This window comes from Micropterus dolomieu, unplaced genomic scaffold (genome assembly GCF_021292245.1).
Source record: "Micropterus dolomieu isolate WLL.071019.BEF.003 ecotype Adirondacks unplaced genomic scaffold, ASM2129224v1 contig_13201, whole genome shotgun sequence".
Lineage (NCBI taxonomy): Eukaryota > Metazoa > Chordata > Actinopteri > Centrarchiformes > Centrarchidae > Micropterus > Micropterus dolomieu.
The window spans coordinates 1,671-12,278 of NW_025742187.1; the positions used below are offsets into that span (position 1 = coordinate 1,671).

General features: G+C 42.1%; 1 protein-coding gene across 1 annotated transcript in view; it reads left to right on the forward strand.

Annotated features, from left to right (window-relative positions):
* The window catches only part of LOC123966337 (cytochrome P450 2K1-like), a 13,599-nt gene that overhangs the window by 775 nt on the left and 2,216 nt on the right, over nucleotides 1–10,608 (forward strand). The window lies entirely within an intron of this gene.

Here is a 10,608-nt window from a genome sequence, read left to right on the forward strand (position 1 = left end):
TACAACAGCAACTACGCTGAGATGGGGACTTCTGCTGATGGCCAAGTATCCAAAAATACAGGGTAAGGAGCCTAAGACACCCACAACAACAGTCGAAGAAACAATAAGTGCTTTACCAACAAGTTAATAATCTTCATGAAAACAAAAACCTTTCATCTTCCAGACCAGGTCCAGGAGGAGCTGAACAGGGTAATAGGAAGTCGTCAGGTGCAGGTTGAGGACAGGAAGAACCTGCCCTTCACTGACGCTGTCATCCATGAGACACAAAGACTGGCCAACATCGTCCCCATGGCACTTCCTCATAAAACAAGCCAAGACATCACTTTCCAGGGTCACTTCATTAAGAAGGTTAGACTGAATGAAACGTCTGGTATGGAGGACCCAACCTGATTTGGAAGAATGTATTAAATAGAAAAAATATTAAATCAAAAACTAAAATGACATATTTAAATGATGATATGAACCTTTGGGGACAGTAAACGCTATAGTAAATAATGTGAAATACATTTTTTTAATTTCCGTGCCATTTTTTTCTATAATGTACAGATTTGATAGATTTAATAGATTACATTTTAAAATCAATTACAGGGAGTGAACTTACAGGCAAATATTAAAATGTTTATTTCTTTTCACAGTAACTTTCACATAAATCTGAATTATCAGTACAATTTTGGCACATTTATATTTAATCTTTCATAATGATACATAATCACACAGTTTTTTAAGTCATTGATTTGTTAGCATTCTAACTTCTACATTTATGGTTTTATCCAAAGCGACTTACAATTGCTATATATGTCAGAGGTCGCACACCTCTGGAGCAACATTAGTGTGAGCAGGGGACTGAACCCGGGTCTCTCACACCAAATGCATGTGTCTTATCCATAGCGCCATCACCACCCCACCACCAGAAAGTAGTAACTTATTTCTGGGTTGTTTTGTACTTTGAAAAGTATACTGTTGCTTAGCACATTGAAAGCTTTTCAATTTGTGTATTTTCTACAGGGGACCACAGTGTATCCTCTCTTGACTTCTGTCCTGTATGATGAGAGTGAGTGGGAGAGCCCACACACCTTTTATCCTGCCCACTTCCTGGACAAAGATGGAAAGTTTGTCAAGCGAGATGCCTTCATGCCTTTTTCTGCAGGTTGGTGAATTTAGCCATCACTTCTTGACGTTAATGTACATGCAGAGGACATGAACATCTTCCTTTGTTGTCTCTTTCAGGCCGCAGGATTTGTCTTGGAGAAAGTCTGGCCAGGATGGAGCTCTTCATCTTCTTCACCACCCTCCTGCAACACTTTCGCTTCACTCCTGCACCTGGAGTTTCAGAGGATGAACTGGATCTGACTCCACGTGTGGGCTTAACCCTCAACCCTTCACCTCATAAACTGTGCGCTGTTTCCTGTATGTGAGCTGTAGTAGCTTGAAAATGCTGCTTTGACTATTTTCATGACTTTAATTCAGCTACATTCAAGAAAGTACAGTAGATTATATAATTTGTACAGTGCTATATTCCATGTAGTGCAACAGCAATGAACATGTTCAATATCAACAAAATGTTCACTCTCCAGTTGTTCCTTCCAAATCATAAACTTGTTGTAAATGCAGATAGGACCAAATTTATTGTGTTTTCTCCATTTGCTAGTGTCTGACTATCATTCCGTTAAAATTTAAATGGTCTCCACACCCATCTCGCTGAGCCACATAAATAGGGGAGACCGGGGATGGTTGTAAGACATTTGAAAAGTGTTCAATTTCTCCAATCAGGAACACGTTGAAAATCACCTGACCCACTCTGCACATGCTCAGTTTAGTCCTTATCCCAGATGGGGAATAGTAGCACCCTGTGGCAGGCGCAGCCAATTATAAAAGATAAAAAATAATTTTGAGGTAAGAAAGTATTTTTATATTACTAATAGCATTGCCTGCTTTGTAGCTGATCAAACTTAATTCATGTTTATGTGTGTCTATGTAGATCTCTTTCATGCAAGTTGTTAGTGCTAATGTTGTAGCTGTAAGCTACAAGGTAAGCTAGTTCAATAAAATGTTTATTTGTATTTATGTTTTCTTTTAATATTTGTATGTGTCTGACACCCACACAATAAAGTTTGATTGTTTTATTTTTCTATGTTTAAATCCCCTCCCCGTGGGAGGAATGTACATGTGAAAATCTGTACATTCTTGATTAAAAGCCAAGTGAAATCTATTTTCCCTTTTGTCTCCTCAATTCGTGGGTGTTTCCAAAACGTCTCTGGTGAATCGACTCGCAAACATCGGAATGCACAGATCTGATTGGCTGAGCAGCGTCACATGAGACGAAAGGAGCACATGTGATTAGTCTGTGGGTGCTTCTCAAGTCTCTTAATTGCATCCACGTTTCCCTCACTTGCGTCTCTCCATGCATCCACGATGGCCGGGACTAAGACACAAGGCAACCAAGCCAGGAGAGAAGGGACGAGGACGTGTTTTTAGAGACATGAGACGTCCTTTCCTCCGAAGCGTCACGTGAAGCGACATCCGTTTCTGATGACAGCTGCAGCTGATCACAGATGGATCAGCTGTAAGTCAGCTGGAGAGACTTTTGATGGAGTTTGTATCTACATACATGTGCACTGTGTTGGTACTAAAGTCTCACAGTTATCAGTGCAAAGCAGCATGATTCCCTAGGGGTGGTGTAGTGGATAAGACACATGCCTTTGGTATGAGAGACCTGGGTTTGAATCCACTGTGAGACACCAATGTGTCCCTGAGCAAGACACTTAACCACTAAGTGGGTTGCTCCAGAGGAGTGCGACCTCTGACATATACAGTATAGTAATTATAAGACACTTTGGATGAAAGCGTCAGCTAAATGAATAAAATGTTACCTGTTCAACGAACATCTGCACATGAATAATTATAGGTTACTGTATGTCCTGCTCAGAGGCACAGGATCATTTCTACTGGCACAATGCTGATATTATCTGCATTTATATTTATTTATTCTGATTGTAAATTCATTATTGAATAATCCAGAATATGATCATGGTGTCTTGGGATTTATTCGCCTAAATGTTTCAGGGAAATTGAAATGATGTAACTTGTATCAAAGTTCACGTTCAGTTTTTGGCTTTCCGTTTATTTCCTCTTCTGATATCCTTTAACACTACTGCATACATTTTATTTGCAAGTCACATTACTCGTCACCGATTGATCACCGCGTTCCATCATATCAATCCAACGATTTTTTAGCAGCGCGTTCTTTCATACTTTCGTCAGCTGATTTTACTCACGGAGCCACTGGCTGCTTTCATCAGATGCTTTGCTCACTTCATTAGACACTTTGGTGCAGTTTAGTTTAGTTTTACCGTCGTCTGTTTAGATGAAACACAGGAATGACCAGGCTGGTCCGCCTTTTAGTGACCTCTGCTATATGTGCTTTGCCAACACAAAAATCATCTTCATGAAAACAAAAACATTCTGTCTCCCAGACCAGGTCCAGGAGGTGCTAAGCAGACGCAGGGCGAGGACAGGAAGAACATTCCTAGAAATGTTATTTAACATTTACTTGGTCCTGGGTGTGACCCATCAATCCACCACATCCACCTCCTTACGCCAACTTTCTCACTTTTTATATTACATCACCCGACTTCCTTCTTTGCTACCGTCGTACGGACACTAGTGGTCGCCGCCAAAGTTAACGTTAATAAGGGTCGTAGTAACTTGCTTGAACAAACAACCTTTATGGTTGTTTTTCTGATGAGGACTGTCTGAAATGTAGGTCTATCTATCATTACTAAAATCTCACAGAGTTAACTGTCCACAGGGAAACGAAGTTAACCAATGCCTTAGCGGCATCAAAACACTATTTGTTTTAAAAGTTTTTTCCCCGGTCCTCTAGTTCTCTCTCCTTGTTGGGGGCTCTGCTGCTGGTCTACCTAATCTAGTCTTCCTTTTTCAGCTCCCAGAAAAACGAGAACGAACTCTTAATTATTTTAGAAGGATTTTTCTGACAATGATTTACTGTCTCACGTAATGAGTTACATTTACATTAATTCATTTAGCTGATGCTTTTATCCAAAGCGACTTACAAATGCTATATACAGTGCCTTACAAAAGTATTCACCCTTCTTGGCTTTTTATCTATTTTGTTACATTACAGCCTTCAGTTCAATGTTTTGGTAGTGGACCAACCAGCCTCTCACCTCAAGAGGGAGGTGAGGTCAGATAACGCCAAAAGGGGGGGAAGTTTTCCTCCCCTGGAGTTGGCCTTTTGACATGCAAAAACCAGAGACATCGCCTGGGATTTGGTAAGGATCTGCAGAGACTCAATCAGACATGCATCGCTTAAGGACTGTGTATTCAAAGAGCCTTAGTGAACCCCTCTCGCTGTAAAGGTGTCACTGGAGACATTTAGCAGGACAGCAAAGGGGCTGTCCGGCCCCTTTCCCTCCACACGTCACAGCAAAAGTACCACCCGTTCTGATTCCTTTTTCCCACAGAATGGCTGAGCCATCACCACTCCCTTCTCTCTTTGTCATCGTATACTACTCGATTAATTTTCCAGCTCAAATTAATGTTAAAACCCCAAATTCCCCAGATCCCGAGCAGAAAATTGTTAAAAGGAATAATCAAAGCTATCTTCATTTTAACCAGAGCTTCCCCAAGTGGACAAAATGAGTATTACATGCCATCGTTCTGAAATGCCGTTTTAATGTATAAATGTCACTCTGTATTCACCTGTTCATAATCTGATGCCATTCGTGTATCATGTTTATAGTCTCTAAGTAAGAAAGTGTAACAGCCAATAATATCCAGAAAGCTAGTTAAGTTTCTCTCATCTGATGTGATTCCTAGGAAATGCTAACCTTAAGGTTGAACTTCTGACAATTGTCCTTTTATCAAATGCTTAAAACTAAGAACGGTATACCTGTCTGACAATTAAGGTTTGATTGTGGGAAGATATTTGATTACAATACGTGCAAATAGATTTCTTTTGTTTGTTTTTTTCTTTTCCTTCTTTTTTTCCTCTGTTGTATTTTTTTTTTAATATATACAGTATATATTTTTAACACACACACACACACACATGCTTACTGTTTTATTCATTTATTTTATTTAAAAAAATTTTTTAACACGAACACGCTTTGATTACTTTACGCTTTAATTACTTGTTTAGTGAAATGTGTGGGGTTGATTGTTCTTATGTAGCATGTATGATGCTTTGGCAATATTGTTGTTACACATTCATGCCAATAAAGCTAATTTGAATTGAATTACAGCAGACAAATGTCCATGATAGATGTATGTTCTACTCCACTTGTGTTTTCATCTTGGGACATTAATATTATTCACCTGTAAGAAATGTTCATGTTTTTCATAATTTTTGTATTATAGGTGTTAGATTAGCATGTCTAAATTAGTAGACCCATGATATTGTAGTTCGCTTTAAATGTTTAAGGAGAAAGCCCTCAAAATCATGAAAAAAGCTACATCCATGTTCTGTGATTTTACAGGGTCAATGCTACAAGCAAAACAATAATGACAGTTTAGGTAAAGTAAATGTAAAATAAGCGTGATGTAATGTACTGTCAGCAATACCTCTGAACAAACTCCAATGTTGCGGCTGCTTCCACCTGATAGTCAATATTTAACACATAGAAACTGGCACACAAGACAGCAACATGTCCACACTGAAATTTGCAAGATTTCTTTGATTTTTAACATGCCAAATGTGCAGAACAGAAGACAAGCCTTATATGTCTAAGATAGTTTGATAAGATAATGTTAGGATTGCTATCTATCTGAACTTGTCCGGTCAGACAGAATGCTTTTGTTCTTTTTTAATTTTTTTTTTAAAAACCTGTCCTGCCCAGCAGCCTGGCAAAGAGTATGATGAGCTGGATACCATATTGTGCCAGACAGATTTTACTTTAACAAGAGAGTATTAATATACTCCTTTGTCTGTTTTATTATTTATTTAATGATGTATTAATTTGTCACTGGGCCGGACAGGGGGGCAGATGGGGGGGCACAAACAGACAGCACAGAGAAAGGACAACACCTGTAAGAGAAGGGGGATGGAAGGTGGGGACAACAGGGAATAGCAGAGGGAAACACCAATTGCGGAAAGCAACGAAGCCTGCAATAGAACAGAGAGGGGGGCTTGGGGAGGAGAAAAACAACAACAAACAAACACAAACAAATAATAAAAATAATAATAATAGTAAAAGACAACCAGCTGAACAGCAGCAATAAACAGCTGACATAGTAAGACAACTAAGAGAAAAATGAAAACAAGAAACAGTCACGCACAATAAATAAGCAACACAGCACAACCACGAGAGCTGAAACATTTAATTTAAATAAGTAACTGAAAGAAAAGCAGGAATAATTCTACCAGGGACAACCTACATTCGTCCGTCCGTGCCTGTTAAAGAATGTAGTTGTTAGTGAGAGTGGGGCGCCACGACTGTGCCACACCGACCCCAGCAACAAGCAGGCAAGAACCCCAGTAGCCAATAGGGGTGGGACCCAACCAACCGACACACCAAAAAAAAATAATAAAAAAATAAAAATAAAAATGACCATCCAAATGCCAGTTGACAACACAATGCCAACGGAACGCAAGAAGTGTAACCCGCGGAAGAGCAGCGCCCGGGCCGACCGCAGCACGCACACAACGTAGACCAGTGCTCCCCCCCACCCAGCACCCCACAGCCATGTAGCAAACAACCAAAACGCCCAAATGCCATGCAATCAACATCAATGCCCAAGTACGAGCCCAACGCACGCACTGCACGAGCACAGTGACACCCAATGCCCAACAGTGTGCGAGGTCGGGCAAACAAGAGAGAGCGAGCGGCAGAACACGACAGCGAAAGCCAGCAGAGAGAAACACCAGCAGCAAGTCCCAGCCCGGCAGCAAACGCACCGCGCAGGTCACCGTGCACCCGCCAATAAAAGTCCGCCGTCCCCCCAACCACCGGAAAAACTAAGGCCGCCCGCGCCAGCCAACATCCCCCATGCTCAGCATGTCCCCAGGCCGCCGTGCAACACCAGCCAAACCAACAACAAGGCAAAATCATCCAGCTCAGCTGCAAGGCACCACTAACCCACCTACCCGTCAAGGGCCGAGAACTCCAGGCACAAGCCCAGAATAAACTGGAGCACAGCCCTGCCCTGCACCCACACCGCACATCCCGAAAATTAACTATACCTCAGTATCCAGAGGGGTCCAACAACTGGCCGACAGAGAAATGGGGAACCATGGATCTGAGGCCAACGAAGCAAACCATGGACGCAAACTGGTCCCTCCAAGCCAACGAGGAAATACCTCCCCCGGACTCCAATGCACAAACTAAACGCCCAGCAGCCATCCAGAGACCCTGCACAGGGAAAAAGCACAATGCATCAAGATACCGACAATCGCCCTACAATCCCACCGCAGCCCTCCAAACCGCAACCGGATCAACCCGCGCAGCGCCCGGAGACCCCCACTCCCAGTAGCCAGGGCACCCCGCGACCTCCCAAAGTGTAAAGGACCCCCGACCAAATGTCCCGGGGAAAGCTGCACCCCGCCCCGGGGAAGAACAGCAGAAAGCCGTGCTAGGAAGCTCCCCGCCCCAACCAACAAAAACAGCGAGACACTGTCTCTCTCTCTTGTTCTGCTGGTTCTCTAGCCATCTTCAACTGCGCTTCGGCACACGCCCAGTGTGCCCCATCTCCCGAAGAAGTTCGACCCAGCGCAGCGAAGGCTCTTTGTTCGTTTCAAGCCACACACGCAAAGCACCACGACCTCTTCTTTTCCCTCGTTTCCAAGCATCTTACTTGTTTTTCTTTTCTTTTCTTTTGTTTGTTAAAAGTTATCAGACCGTTAAGTTACACTAGTTTAATTCAAGAACGACAAAGTTCTTTTTAAGCTTTATTCGTCGAGCTAACTTACACTGATCCCACCGACAACCGGACCTATCCACCAGGGCCCGCCAGCAGTAACAAAGGACAACCAAATCTATAACCCGAGCCAGGGTTGTAAAGGCCCCCACTGCCAGTTTCTTCAATAAGCCGAAAAAAGACGGACCTCCGGAGCAATTCCCTGGCAGAGAAAGTGATGGGCCGACGGTTCTAAGCCGTCCTAACCGAGAACGCACGGAACTCCGCCAGTGTGAGGCCGCCGACCAGCAACCCGGCTAGGAGAAACGACAAGCAGTAAGACCAAACCAAGGCATTCTGTGATCAGTGATGTCCAATAGTTGTTAATAGATTATCTTTAACCCCTTTGAATCAAATTCTCCCCACAATAGAACCCCACATTCTCATTGTTTAGCTATTGTTCATTTCTTTGATGTATATTTAACCGCATTTATATCCACCTTCAGTTATTTAATAAATTTCACCGTTATCACAGGAATTGTGTGTGAGTGTATTGTCTACCTCCAAGTCCCTGCCACGGGAATTTACTCCTTCGATATGAGACTAACTTAAGATAGTTGAGTGATTATTAACTAACTGATCACTAGTGAAGAATTGTATAATTATTAAAACGCTACCCAGAGGTCCAGAGACTCTGGGTGAATTAAATCTCCGGTGGTGCCCCGCGAAACGAGAGATTTATGAATAAATATTCTCTGAATATTAAAATTCATAATCTTGGATTAATTCTCATAAGTTTATTAAAAACATAAGTAGACATGTTATATTTTTTTAATCTGAATTTTATGTGATGGATCAGAACACAATAGTCTAACTTGGTGAAGTGAAATGAGAAAAATATAGGCCTATACATAAAACTATTTTTTTGAAATAAAGAACTGAGAATTGGCATGCGCATGTGTATTCACCCCCTTTGTTATGAAGCCCATAAAAAGCTCTGGTGCAACCAATTACCTTCAGAAGTCACATAATTAGTGAAATGATGTCCCCCTGTGTGCAATCTAGGTGTCACATGATCCGTCAGTACATATACACACCTTTTTTGAAAGGTCCCAGAGGCTGCAACACCTAAGCAAGAGGCACCACTAACCAAACTATGCCATGAAGACCAAGGAACTCTCCAAAAAAGTAAGGGACAATGTTGTAGAGAAGTACAAGTCAGGGTTAGGTTGTAAAAAAATATCCAAATATGCTGATTCCCAGGAGCACCATCAAATCTATCATAACCAAATGGAAGAACATGGCACAACAGCAAACCTCCCAAGAGATGGCCGCCCACCAAACCTCAAGGACCGGGCAAGGAGGGCATTAATCAGAGAGGCAGCACAGAGACCTAAGATAACCCCGGAGGAGCTGCAGAGTTCCACAGCAGAGACTGGAGTATCTGAACATAGGACGTGAATAAGCCGTACTCTCCATAGAGTTGGGCTTTATGGCAGAGTGGCCAGAAGAAAGCCATTACTTTCAGCAAAAAACAAAAATGCACATTTTGAGTTTGCGAAAAGGCATGTGGGAGACTAAATGTATTTAGCAAGGTGCTCTGGTCTGATGAGAATAAAATTGAACTTTTCAGCCATCAAAGAAAACTCTGTCTGGCGCAAACCCATCACATCACCCCAAGAACACCATCCCCACAGTGAAACATGGTGGTCGCAGCATCATGTTTTTCAGCAGCCAGGACTGGGAAACTGGTCAGAGTTGAGGGAAACCTGGATGGTGCTAAATACAGGGATATTCTTGAGAAAAACCTGTACAACTCTGTGCGTGATTTGAGGCTAAGACGGAGGTTCACCTTCCAGCAGGACAATGACCCCCCCAAACACACTGCTAAAGCAACACTTCAGTGGTTTAAGGGAAAACATGTAAATGTGTTGGAATGGCCTAGTCAAAGCCCAGACCTCAATCCAATAGAAAATCTATGGTCAGACTTACAGATTGCTGCGCAAACATCCAACTTGAAGGAGCTGGAGCAGTTTTGCAAGGAGGAATGGGCAAAAATCCCAATGGTAAGATGTGGCAAGCACAAAGAGACTTATCCAAAAATGACTTGGAGCTGTGACTGCCACAAAAGGTGGCTCTACTAAGTATCGACTTTAGTGGGGTGAATAGTTATGCACATTGACTTTTTCTGTTATTTTGTCCTATTTGTTGTTTGCTTCACAATAAAAAATAAAAAAAAAAATCTTCAAAGTTGTTGGCATGTTCTGTAAATTAAATGATGCAAATCCTCAAACAATCCATGTTAATTCCAGGTTGTGATGCAAGAAAACACAAAAAATGCCAAGGGGGTGAATACTTTTAAAAGGCACTCTACGTCTGAGGTCGCACGCCTCTGGAGCAACTAGGGGTTAAGGGTCTTGCTCAGGGACGGATTGGTGGATGTATCGCAGTGGGGGATTGAAACCCGGATCTCTCACACCAAAGGCATGCGTAATAATAATAATAATAATAATCTTTATTTGTAGAGCACTTTTCCAAAACAAGTTACAAAGTGCTTTAACAAGTGTAAAGACAATAATACCCAAAAGACAACACAAAAATACAAGATAAAAGCAAGAAAACATTGGAAAGACTAAAATACACGTTTAAGAAATATAAAATAAGTAACGTAGTATACACCGAATTCTCCTACCATCTTTACCTGTGACTTTACCCCCTCTGGCAGCCAGCCAGCCCCCTCTCGCGCCCTCTCTC